Source organism: Sorex fumeus, unplaced genomic scaffold (genome assembly GCF_029834395.1).
Source record: "Sorex fumeus unplaced genomic scaffold, SorFum_2.1 ptg000054l, whole genome shotgun sequence".
Taxonomy (NCBI): Eukaryota; Metazoa; Chordata; class Mammalia; order Eulipotyphla; family Soricidae; genus Sorex; species Sorex fumeus.
Window position 1 is genome coordinate 44035202 of NW_026606111.1, and position 13099 is coordinate 44048300.

The following is a 13099-nucleotide window of genomic DNA, read 5'->3' on the forward strand; positions in this document are numbered from 1 at the left end:
CCAGGTACAGACACAATCACCTGGTTCTTCTACATGTCTGTGTTCACTTTGGGAGCACGATACCAAATACACAAAGTGCCAAAAGGTTCCCGGCTTTGAATCACCCCAAATTGTTGGAATTTTGGAAATTCAGTTGACTGTTGGTACTAGAAGCATCTTGATGGCTTAAAATTTAAGTTCAGATTGTTCCTCTCAGCGTTGAAGGAGATTATTATTCTCACAGATTTTGTTTATCACCCTCTTGTTCCTTACAGAAAATTTTCAAATTCCATCTTTATTGGGAAATGCACATACTCTGCAGCTTTTCCTTTCCATGGTTAATGATGCAGCTTCGGTAACAGGAAGTGTCTGCAAATACTCCAGTGTATCTGCTTCAGCTGGTATTTCTGCTTGGCTCCTGCCCTCAGCCTCTGGCACCTCTTTCCAACCACTGATGGGTAGTGCCTATCTTTACCAACATTTCAGCACAACAATGCTATCTGGAGTGTTTCACCAGAGTCATATATCCACCTCAGCTTCTTCCTACCCGAGTGTTTTGGAATGGGATATTGAAAGAAGTGCTGAAGAGAAGTCTTCCATGGGAGACTTTTCTGTGACGGTCCTTGCCCAAGACACCGCTGTCTCTTCCATGTCTATGGCAGCTCGCTATGAGAAAATCCTAGATACCAACAACACGGTGTCTGTGTACCCATCACTTTCTGCCAGTCTTGTTGAGAGAACACCATCTCTGGTTCCACATCAGAGTCAAAGCCTGTCACTTCCCTACCAGGAACGAAGTCAGGTGTATTACAATCATCAAGACACTCTGGTAACTCTCCTTTCTGGCCTGCAGTCCTATGACTCCATGTCATACATAGGTCAAAATGGCTCTGCCCCCCAAGCTTACAGCAACTCATCTAGAGAAATATTTATGGCTCTGAAGGAGGTCCAGCCCCCAAATAACCAAATACCAGCCTCCTCCTCTGGAATCGACTTCTCTCTGTCTGCTCAACCCATCACAGAATCGAGTTATCAAGGTGAGTAAAACGGAGAGAAGGGAAGGAAAATTCAAAAATTGGGATCAAAAAAGAGGAAAACTGTCCGTAGACAGGTGGTATTCATATACACTGAGATTTTTAAGTTTATGAAAAGAACTTAACTAAACTCAGTTCATGCTTACTTCCGTAATTCCTTTTACAGCATGTTATTTTCACTCTCAACATAAGAGCTCCTAATGGAAATTGGAAGGTATGATGTTAACTAGACATCTAGGTTTCATATAATGAAACTTCAGGAGCACACAAAAGAATGCGACATTTTTCCCTAGTTATTTCATTTACTTTTAATTTTTATTAGTTAAACATAAGGAGGGACAGATGTAGACTTAAAATTATTGTGCTTGGTTTCATTTATACAATGATGGAGTACCTATCCCTCCACCAGTGCCCATTCTCCAGCACCACGGTTCCCAGTATTCCTCCCACCACCATAACCCCCATCCCACTCAACCTCTGTGGCAGGGAATGCCACATTTTTCACATTCTATTTCAGCAGTCCTCAAGAATTACCACACTAAATGTAAAATACATGTCTTAAACTAGTATTTTGTTATTTTCTTAAGAAGTTTCAGAACTCTTATTGTAATGGTACACTTTAACTTTCCCTTCCATTAATGAACAGCAAGGTTCTGAATACACTTGTGGTTCAGAGATTCTGACTCAAATCATGAAACCTAGAATCTGTACTCCAGCACAAATATCATGCTGAAGTAGTGCTTCATTCATACTCTTATTCTATGATATTAACGTCCTCTTATTTTTCCATGAAAGTGAATAAATTGAGAGTACAATACATTACAATGCTAAGCTCTGTATGCATTTATTAGTTTGAAAATCTATATATTTTTTTAAAAAACCTTTTGTTTGGAGGACGTTGAAGTTGTGTCAGAGACCGAAGGGCTCAGGGATTACTCCTGGATCTGTGCTAGGGATCACTGCTGAAGATGCTTAGGAGATCATACGTGATACGAAAGATCAAACTGAGGTCAGCTGTGCTCAGGGCCATTGCCTTACTAACTGTACTATCCCTCTGTCCCAAGTCTCTTATTTTTCAAGTTAGTTTACACAGAAACTCTTTCAAAAACAAAGAAAACCAAAAAACAAGAGCACCACATGACAAACAGTATGAAATACAATATTTACCTCCAATCTTCAAGCACAGGGACTTGTCCATTTTCCTTAGAATAGCCAGTAACAATGCCTTGCCTATTGCTGGTAGGTGCACTGTTGTTGCACCACAAGTTTTGTGGAGTGAATATCTCATTTTGCAGGCACTAATTTCTTTCATGGTTCTTTTAAGTATTGAATTTCCTGGGGAGGAAGACTTCCCAGGCATCGCAACCTTCAGGGAAGACATTTGGTCTGCAACAAATTTCCGAATTGCCCCCATGTTGCAGTAGCAGGATTCAAAGACCTGAGTATAATCCAGCACCTGAGATTCGGGAAGTTCCCATAATATCTCCAGCCAAAGTAACCTGGCGCTGACACCAACTCCAACTAAGGAACAAAAAGTTAAGAATTTTGATCAGATGAAAACTGGGCTTTCAAAACCTCTGGAGACCTACCAGATCCCAGTAGACTTAGATCAATGCAAAGATCTGCAGGTAATGAACACCACTGACACAATCACTCTGAAGCAGGTGCAAGAAAACTCAAGTGGAACTAAGGGGACCTCCCATGCAAAACAGAACAACAAAAAGGAGGCTTCTGAAACTCTTGAGGGAGAACCCAAGGCCAAAATCCAGCCAAACGTCCGAGAATGCATGCTAAAGCGGAGCGGGGATTTTTCGTAATGCTGCAGTCAGTGATAGGTGTCCTAAGACCAAAGCCAAAACTAACAGCAAATCTCACAAAGCTGCCTCCAGCAGTATCAGCAAGACAAAGAGCCATGGGCAGGAGAAGATAAAAAACACCAGAGAAAACTCTAAGAAAGCTAACGAGTGTAAGCAGCCAGGGAACAAGGTCAAGGAAGAAGAAAAGCCCACCATTGGCAAGAGGAAATGCAAGGAAACTCAATCTGAGCTTTGCCAAGAGGCAGTTAAAAAGCCCTGCTGCTACCTAGGCATACACATGCTGGATTCTGTCCAAGTGTTTCATGCTTTGGGGAAGGAAAGTGATACAAAACTTGGAATCTCTTCCTCCCAGGTCCTGAGTACTCAAAGAAGCCTAAAGATGTCAAGCCATCCTCAGCTGTCAAGCTATGTCTAGGTGCTACACAGGATGGGAAAGGCCTTGAGAAATCTCAGGTCAAAGCACACAAACCAAGTAGCAGTGCTGAAAAACGCTCATCGCCAGCAAAGTCTGAGCTGCCACATCCTGGGAAGGTCAAATTGGTTCCTTTGCCTTTTCTTACCATGGAGAATCCACAAGCTGGACCTGTTCCTCGGAGACGACAATCTTTGTCCTCACATGGTCCTGCTGCAGCTTACCATGCCAAGCCTGGCTCTACCAATGCAGCTCAGCCAACCACTGCCAATTCTTCCCGGTCAACCACTGCATTTGTGTCGGGTTCTGCTAAACCTGCTAAGTCCATTTCAACCAACCCATCTCGACCCCTGTTTGCAGAACCCTAGTAGCCGACCTATTCGTCTCCCCACAACTTCTAGACCTGCTCCCTACAACAGCACCTGGCACTTCTCTCCAGCGTGAACCTCCTCCAGTCTCTGTGAACCAGCGGCAGTCGCCACCCAAACGTCAGTCAGTTTCTCCTCCAAGACTTCCGTTTCCAACCGATTCCATGGAGAAAGCCCAATGTTCCCGAGCTAGACATGTCAAAGCCCATCACCAAAGAGCAGAGACCAGAGCGTGAGGCTATGAAAAGGAAGGCTCAGCAGGAGCGTGAGAACGCTGCCAAACTCACCTCTTTGGGGGAAAGTGTAGTACTTTATTGAGAGGGAAAAGAGATGGACATCTCTCTCTACTATGGCTACGTAATGGGAGTAGCTGGAATGGTAGATTCCATTTGAGGTACCAGATGGTTTTCCTAGGCAAACACTGACATGCCGTACACCATTTATTTATTCTAATATATTTTTTCAAATTAAAGAGATGCATCATAGTTAATTGTTTGTTAATAAAAATTCTGAATTTTGAGATCCTGCCTATTGTGGTTGTTTTTGGGAGTGGCTGGGGGTCGAAGGATGGGATGGGAAAGAATGGGAAGTTAGAGACAGGAAAAAGGATGAATAGACAAGACTCTACGAAATACAAACTTAGTCCAGGGTTATAAAGCCCATCATAGGAGAAATTTCATGGGCCTGATGAAGAGTGGGGTAGGGTCAGAGGAAGAGTATAGCTGACAGGGCATTTGCTCTGCAACCAAGAAGGACTCAGTTCATTTCTTGCAGACTTTGATGGTCCCCAGAGATCCACCAGATGTGGAACTTGAGCACAGAGCAGGGAGTAAAACCAGAGTACAGTCAAGTATGCCTATCCCTGGTGTCCTCGAAAAAAAATGGGACAAATGGCACAGTCTGCGGTTTTTGGTTAATAGAATAAATTTGGAATAGGCTGAGAAAGTCAGATGAGTCTAAGATGACCAGAAGAAAAGTAAAAATTCTTCAATGGATGCTCTGTTTACCTCTCATGGCCACCTTTGGAAAATAACCAAATTTGAGAAACATCACTAAAAGGTTTGGGTGGTCTATCAATAAATGATGGCTGGGGGATGCGAACACAAACACTGGGGAATAAACCTACCAGATGAGTGATCAACGCCCTCAGATTCATTTAAGTATGACTCTTAACAGGGACAAAGCCAAGAGAACAGTTGCAGCTTTAAGCCTGAATATCAGCTCCTGGGAAATGCAAAGATAAGTCATATGTCCTCAGGCCCTCTGTTCAGCATCTGTAGCTGCACCATTTCACTTATTCCCAACAATATTCAGAGTTGCTATCATGGTGACACTTTACTAGTGAGTTTCAACAATGCGGTCCACTGCCTTTGTAACTCTTTGGATTTGTAAACTCCCCAATTTAGCCAAGCCAGCTTTCAGGAAATTTCTGGTGGGGGGAGCTCAAATTATATTAGCTTGAGGGGCTGGTCTTTGGTCTTCCATGGTTCCTGGTGCCTGTAGCTTTCTCTAAACATCGCTTTTAACTGCAGCTCACACAAGAATCAACTTTATAAATGGCGTTGTGGCTGCATTGCGGTAGGTACCATACTAAGACATGCATCCTAGGTGACCACTCCCAAAGCAGTTGGTACCGGTTGACCTTGAGCCTGGAAGGTTGTGGTGGAAAGAGATGGCCCTAGGAGAGTTAATGGGGTGATGGATGGATGGAAAGGAAACCGGGAATGGTAGGGAAGTGGAAAATTGCTGATCATCATGGGATAGTTTGTGGATGTTTTTAAATAAGTTAAAATATTTTTTGTAAAGGAGATTCAAGACAAAAATACAAAAATAAGATAGGTTCCAAAGAACAGGTTACATATAAGACCGAGAGAGCTAAAAAGTTCTGGCATTCCTTCTGGAGCTTTCAATCATACCATTTACTAAAGATGGTATTCTCACATCACTTAGCTGTGGAGAGGAATAGTGAGAAAAAGAATGCCACCGGAAAAGCAAACTGTGAGACCACCTTCAATAAAAGCCAGGTGGAAGGTGTTCACATGGATCCCAAGTGCAAATATATGTCAACAGGATCAAATATTTAACTAACTCTGCTTGGTACCAGTAACTACTTTGTTGAAAATGGGGGGAAATTAACGCAGTTTCTGATTGACCTGAGACTAACCAGTTAATAGATTTTCCCAGGAAAGGGTAGTTGACTGGCTGGGAACAGAAAACGTGAAAAGTGTTTTGCTACCTTTAATGTATGGCTGGAGGGAATTGATCCCAGTAATCTCTTAAAACTAACAAGCTTCAACTCTCTTGAAGGAATGTTGTATTCACTAAGGAAAAAATGTTGGGAGAAAAGTCTGAACTGATGGGAAAAGAGACAATAAGTGTGAAAGCAGGGCTTGAAATTTGGGTTCCTCTGAAAACAAAGCTTGAAACAACAAGATCTGGGTGTAACATGATATACTGGGAATGGGATCTGAGCAGGAAAAGAGTGATATCAGGGATGTGAACAAGGGAAATCCAAGTTTAGGAAGACTTAGCTAGCTGACTACTCCATGGTCAACATGGTTCCAAGACTACAAGAAATTACAAGAAATTTACTTTAATTTTCTTTCTTTTAAATGGTCAATTAGAAAATGAATTCTGTGCCTTCTTCAAGCAGAATTTTTCTTTCTCAATATTCTGTTCATTTGTGTAAGCATCTTAAACAACTGCTTGATAACAGAATAATTTGATGAGACTTATTTTTTACTTTAATGTTTAGTTGAGATTACTGAAAACTGGGCCTAAAGTGAAGTTTGTCCTGATTGGTACAAGTAGAGAATGGAGGACTAGGGATGGAATTAGAGATTATAGGGTACCACATTCAGTTCCTAATAAAACAAGTAAAGGACAGTGTCCCAAATAGATTGTTGAAAAAGATATTCATCTCTATTTAACATGTAAATTCAGCATTTTCTATATTAAATTAAAAATGAAAGAATGTTCCTATATTTGGTCTTTTAAAGACATTCCAGGTTGGTTAAGGAAACAAACACTGCCTATGAAATCATAACAACTTAATCATAAAAACCTGATTACTACTTAAATTTACAAGAATGTCAGTGCTAAGAATTATTTCCCTGGATCTCACTAGTGTACATGATAGTCATATGAATAGACTTGTGTGGCTATATCGCTGGTATCTAATTTAGAGAATAGATATATAGAGATTAGATCACATGGCTGAGTGTGATCTCAACTTTTCTACACACTCCCATGCCCCACACACCCAAAGACTTGTACTAATCCTTATAGATCCATGACTTTTCCTCCTCCCCTCTCTCAGAGTCTATTAAAATTTCTTTTCAAGTACTAATGTGATTCGCTTTAGAAAATATTGAGTTAAACCTAATTGTTGTCATTTAGCTTTTAGATAGAGAACCAAGAAAAACTTATTAAAAGTGTATTTTGGTATTCTTTGAAAATGGTAAGAAGTACATTATCATTGAGTCCCTGAATATACATTATATAAAGTATTTTGTGAGGAATTCCCTATACAAATCAGTACTCGAAGAAATAAATGACTTCTCTGAATGAGAATGAACTGGGAAATTTCAAAGTATCAATCAGTGAATGAAAGATGAATCATAGCATTCTATAGAAAAAATAATCTTGATGTAATCTAGTCAACACCATTACATTTTTTCTTATACCAGCTGATAGTACTTTTAATTTTTTAATTTTTATTTATTAATTTTTATTAGTGAAACACCATGAGGTGCAGTTGTAGACTTACATACCTTTGTGCCTGGGTTTCATTTATACAAGAATCAAGTACCCATATCTCCACCAGTGCCCATTCTCCACCACCAAGGAACCCAGTGATCCTCCCACCCCCAACTCGCCCCACCTCAGGGCATTCCCTTTTGCTTTTTCTTTGTTTTACGGTGTTGTGGTTTGCAATGGAGGTCAATACTATTACATTTTCAAAGAAGAACATAGGCCCCTATATGTTCAAGACACTACTACTGTCCTGCGGTTCTTCCCAGCATGTACCCTACTCCAAGCCAGCCCTTTGGAAATATGCTGGGAAGGACAACTGGATGTTCCTTTCCTCACACTGACCTGCAAGATTCTTGTTGATTCTCAGCCACATCAACTATTTCATTTGTTGCCTGATATCACCTCCTGTCCTTTATTTTTTTTTAAATATTTGATTTGTTTCTGGAACATAAAGAAAAAAATTAAATGGATGAATAAAACAAAAGCAAAATCAAACCTTTACACTCTGACATCAAAATAGTCCTTATAGGAGGGGAATTAAATGACTGAAATGGGTAGGGGAATGTTGTTAGTTGGTTGTGGACAGTAGCTGGATATTTGACAGTGCATGGAGTATGAATACAGAGTTGCTGAGATGAGGAACTCTGTACTTGAAGCGAATACAGTTTGTAAACTAGTCATCACAATTATATGTCCATATGAAATTTACCTACATATGCTTTGTGCCTTCCTTGCATGTATATGTTATGCATTCCTTTATCATGGCCTCAGAAATGTATCTGAGGGCACTCGGAAATTAGTTGAGCCCAAAGTATGGGGAGAGAGGTAGTAAAGAATTGGAGGAGGAAGAAATATGAGTTGGAGCTTAAGAGCCGTGTAAGAGGAATATATAGATATATATGTGTGTGTAAATACACATATATATGTATAAATATATATATGGGCTGGAGCCATAGCACAGTGGGTAAGACATTTGCCTTGCATGCGGCCAACCTGGGTTTGATTGCTCTGCTCCTCTCAGAGAGCCCGGCATGCTACTGAGAGTAACCCTCCCTCATGGCAAAGCCTGGCAGGCTACCTGTGATCTATTTAACATGCCATGAACAGTAACAACAAGTCTCACCATAGGGACGTTTCTGGTGCCCACTCGAGCAAATCAGTGAACAATGGGAGGACAGTGCTACGGTGCTATGGTTAATTCAAACGTTGTTTATGCAAAATTTGAAAGAATCAAATAAATATTCTATAAAAATGATTACACCTATTAAATTAATATAACTGAAAATAGTGTTTAGAAATGAAGTTGAAGAATTTTAAGGCTATAGAAAGATATTGACAATATATCAAGAAACACTTGGATTTTTGAGGAGCAAGAACACGTAGCTGTTGTCCTTTCTTAAGGTTTTTTTTTGTCTTTAATAGAATATGCTTTCCCTGAGTTTTGTTAATAGCTTCCGTTTTTTAGAAAGCATCATAATAAATTATTTTTTTAAAAAAAGTAAAAAAACTTGTGTTTGTGAGTGGATTCTGTATGTTTGGAACCTGGGAAGTATTTTGCTATGTAAGTTACATTAAACATGATATTTATAACAGAAATACCATCTGCAGTACTATTCACAATAGCCAGAAGAAACTATGGTATGCCTACACAATTGAATACTACACAGTTGGCAGGAAAATCACATCATGAAGTTTGCTTATAAATGGATGTACAGGGAAGAATATCATGCTCAATGAAATCAGTCAGAAGGAAAGGGGTATACTGATTGGACTACCCCATTTTTTGTATATAAAAAACCAGAATATGAGACTAATACCCAAAGATAGCAGAAACACAGGCCAGGAGAACTGGTCAATGGTTTGACGCTTGCCACAAGTGCTGAAGGCGAGCATTTGGAATAAAGAAGGGACCGCTATGATAATGATAGTTGGAAGTGATTACTCTGGGTGAGAACTGAGTCCTGAACGTAGGTAAAGAAATAAACGTGAGATCCTCTCATTCTCTGTATTACAATCCATAATGCCCAAAGGATTAGAGAGAGAGAGAGAGAGAGAGAGAGAGAGGTGACTGCCATAGTTTAGAAACAGCAGGCTGTCAGGTGGGGTTTGGGGTTGGGAGAGGGAGTGATGGGAGAGAAACTGGGGACATTAGCAATGGAACTGTATACTAGTGGAGGTTAGGTGTTAAAATATCCTATGATTGAAACTGAGACATGAAAAGGTTTGTAATTTGTGTCTCCTGCAGATTCAATATTAAAACATGATATTTTGTTTCTACCAACATGACTAACCTATGAATTTGCTGAAATTTATTTTTATCAACTTGGCTGGGCTCATTACATGGATGTCTGTGTGGTAAATTTTTTTTTCATTTTATGCGGACTGAAGAAACAAAAATCATAGGGTTGGGACTTCTGGTGGAAGGAGAGAAGAGCACAAAACACCCTGTTGACCACACCTCAGCAGGGTCACCTAACTGGAGTGATGACAGACCTCCTTCACTGATTTCTTCTTTTGTAATGTGGAAAAATGAAAAGACTTTGCAGGCTGACAGGGGGTTGTCCCCTCCAGTTCACACTGTTTTCATTTCGATCAGAATTGTTTAAAGATTATTTGAAAAATTTGGAGCTTAATGATTTGTTCTCACATATTTCCCCTACATGGTGTCAGTGGGCATTGATCCAGGAAGGCCAGCATGAAAAAGTTGAGGTGTATGTCTTAACCACCAATGCCAACACTACTATAAGTATGGAACCCAGAGTACAATAGTAAAACTTCAAAATGTGTTTGTCAAGGAAATCGGTGGGAATGCAGGGAGAAATGGGTAATTTGTTGGTGGAGGGATGCAGACACTGGTGGTGTGATTAGAATTGGAATATTGTATGACAAATCTCCATTATAAATGACTTTGAAAATCAAAATTGCCTATATTTAAAATAAAAGAGAAGTCAACTTATGTCTATAATTCAAGAAAGCTTATCTTGGCAAATTTTGGCAGGGAGACCATAGTTGGTAGAGAGAGGGAGAAAGAAAGGGAGAGTTGACAGTCAGGAAGAGAAGCCAGGATATAATGGAAGAGATGAAAACTGATCTTAGAAGATTTGGAGCCATCAGAGTTTAGAGAGTTAAATGGTGAGAACATTGCAGTTTAGATACTTAAATAGTGAGATTGGTTTCATTCATCAGCACTGTATACATAGAAAGAGTTCAAACACCTCACAGATATTCATGCTATAATAATTAACAAGGGAAGCGTTTTTTCCTGAAGCTCTATGTAAGGATAATATATTGCCAGGAAGAATGATAAGAAGTTGGTTCTCTTTTTCACAGATTAATACATTAGAGATGAAAACTTTTATACAAAGGAATCTATGATCTTGTCCTGTTGCTCTGTTTTCTTGTCATCATTCCATTCTCCCCCATGACCCTACCTAATCAGGGCTCTCGACATTTCTCAGCAGTGTCACCACATAGCCTCAGAGCATGTGTTAACTGCAGGTAGCTCACAGCTCTCATGTTTGCCCCCCATCCAAGCCAGAGCCATCCTTCTGAAACCAAGGATATTTGCTGAAGGCCAGTTCTTCCTTGAAATGGCAGTCATGGTTTACCTCTTCTTAATCATTGTGTTTACATATTTAGATGAATGTCACTATACTAGTGACAGGTATTTTCCAAACTAAGAAAAGCATAAACATTTCCCTTTCCCCCACGAATTTTGGGCTAGTTATTTTCTATCCACTGCTAATTATATGTGATAATAAGGAAATAGATCTGAAGTAAAAACAAGTACATTTGTCAATTTGGTGCCATGACTAGTCAGTCTGAGTATAAGTATATATTTCTAGAAAAAAAAAAAAAGCAGAAGAAAAGGAGTTGGTTGCTAGCAAAGATTGCCAAACCTCTGCCAAGAAATCCTTTGAAAATAATAATTCTGACTATGGACTGAACATGATTGCCACTCAATGCCTCTTTTGCAGATCACAACACCCAAAAGGAGAGAGAGAAAAAAAGGAAATGCCCTGCCACAGAGGCAGGGTGGGATGGGGGGGATCTGTGTGAGAGGGATACTGGAATACATGGTGGTGGAAAATGGGCACTGGCGGAGGAATGGGCATTTGATCATTGTATAATCGAAACCCAAGAACAAAAATTTGTAAATGTACAACTGTACATTATGGTGTTTCACTAATAAAAATTTAAAAAAATAAAATAAATAAAAATTGTTTCGTCTGCCAGAGATCAGCAGATGGGAACCTGAGTGAAGGCAAAAGATTAAATCGGTTGACTTTTATTTTTCCTTGAGTATATTAATTTGATTTTGGAGTCAATTTATATGACAGTTCATCAAGACACAGAAATTTTCAGCACTTCTCTTGTTTAAAAGTATAGTGTTACACCATATCTCTCTCACATTATTTTTATTTCTGATAGTTTGACACAAAAGATAAGTCAAAATCATAGATAAATGTAAATTATTTAAATACTGTTTTGATTATTTAAAATTACATTATAGAATTACTAGAATTTCATAAATTTTAAGATTATGGATAATCAACATGCATGTATCATATTACACTCACAATTGAAAGGCCTCCTCTGTCATTCACTATTGTTCAGTTTTTCTACTTTGATTACACCTTTCCATCTGGTAACTAAATAGTCTTATAGTTCTAAAGTTTGTTTTTATGGCTTTGAAAAGATCCAAATTATACAATTTTTAACATTGGATGAAACTAGAGGATATCATGCATGTAAAGTTAGCCTTAAGGAAAGGAACAGATACAGAGAGATTTTTCTCATATGTGGGATGTAAAGACACACAGCAAGGTAGCAACAAAGGTTTAAAGACAATGTAAGGGGAGAACTGATCCACACAGCTGAGTCAGGGGTTTGGGAGGGAGGGATTCTGGGGGTTTGGGGGAGAGGGAGGGTTTATTTTTTGAGACAATGAGGAGTGTCATGTTGTAATAATGTGTATGAGGAACCATTGTTAATTGAATTATAAATCATAGAATATTAATATTGTTTTAGACGTTTGTCTGTCTCATTTTATTCTTTTAATTTGTTTTCTCCATATGCCACATATGCATGAACTTGTATGATGCCTATCTTTCCCTGCCTGGCTTATGTCACTAAACATATTATCCTCATGTTATGCTTTTTTATACAAATAATAAGAAGATTTCACTTCATATAACTGAGTAGGATTCCATTGCTTTACACCCTTTCATTTTCAAAATTTGGGGTTTAAAACATACAAATATTGATTTTAACAATGCTCTGGTGTTTTAAAATTTTTAGTTCAGTGAAGAAAAGGTAAAGGCCCTCCCGTTGATCGTCGATTTACTCGAGCGGGCCCAGTAACGTCTCCATTGGAGACTTTGTTGTTACTGTGTTTGGCATATCGAATACTCTCGGTAGCTTGACGGGCTCTCCGAGAGTGGCAGAGGAATCGAACTCGGGTCGGTCATGTTGGCCGCTTGTATGGCGAACGCCCTACCGCTGTGAAGAAAAATAGATTTTATTGAACAACACTTAGAAACTTGTGAAACAGGCATAGGGTGGAATGGAATATATGTTCAAGAGAGAACACTTGTTTTACAAAGCAAGCAAGGAGTGACATACAGAAAGGAAGTACGGTATTTCTTTAAGGAAGAACAAAAGATTGAGGACCAAGCCCACTCTGGTAGTTTAGGAATAAGAACTTGGAGTGGTATGAACTTAACTTGTACA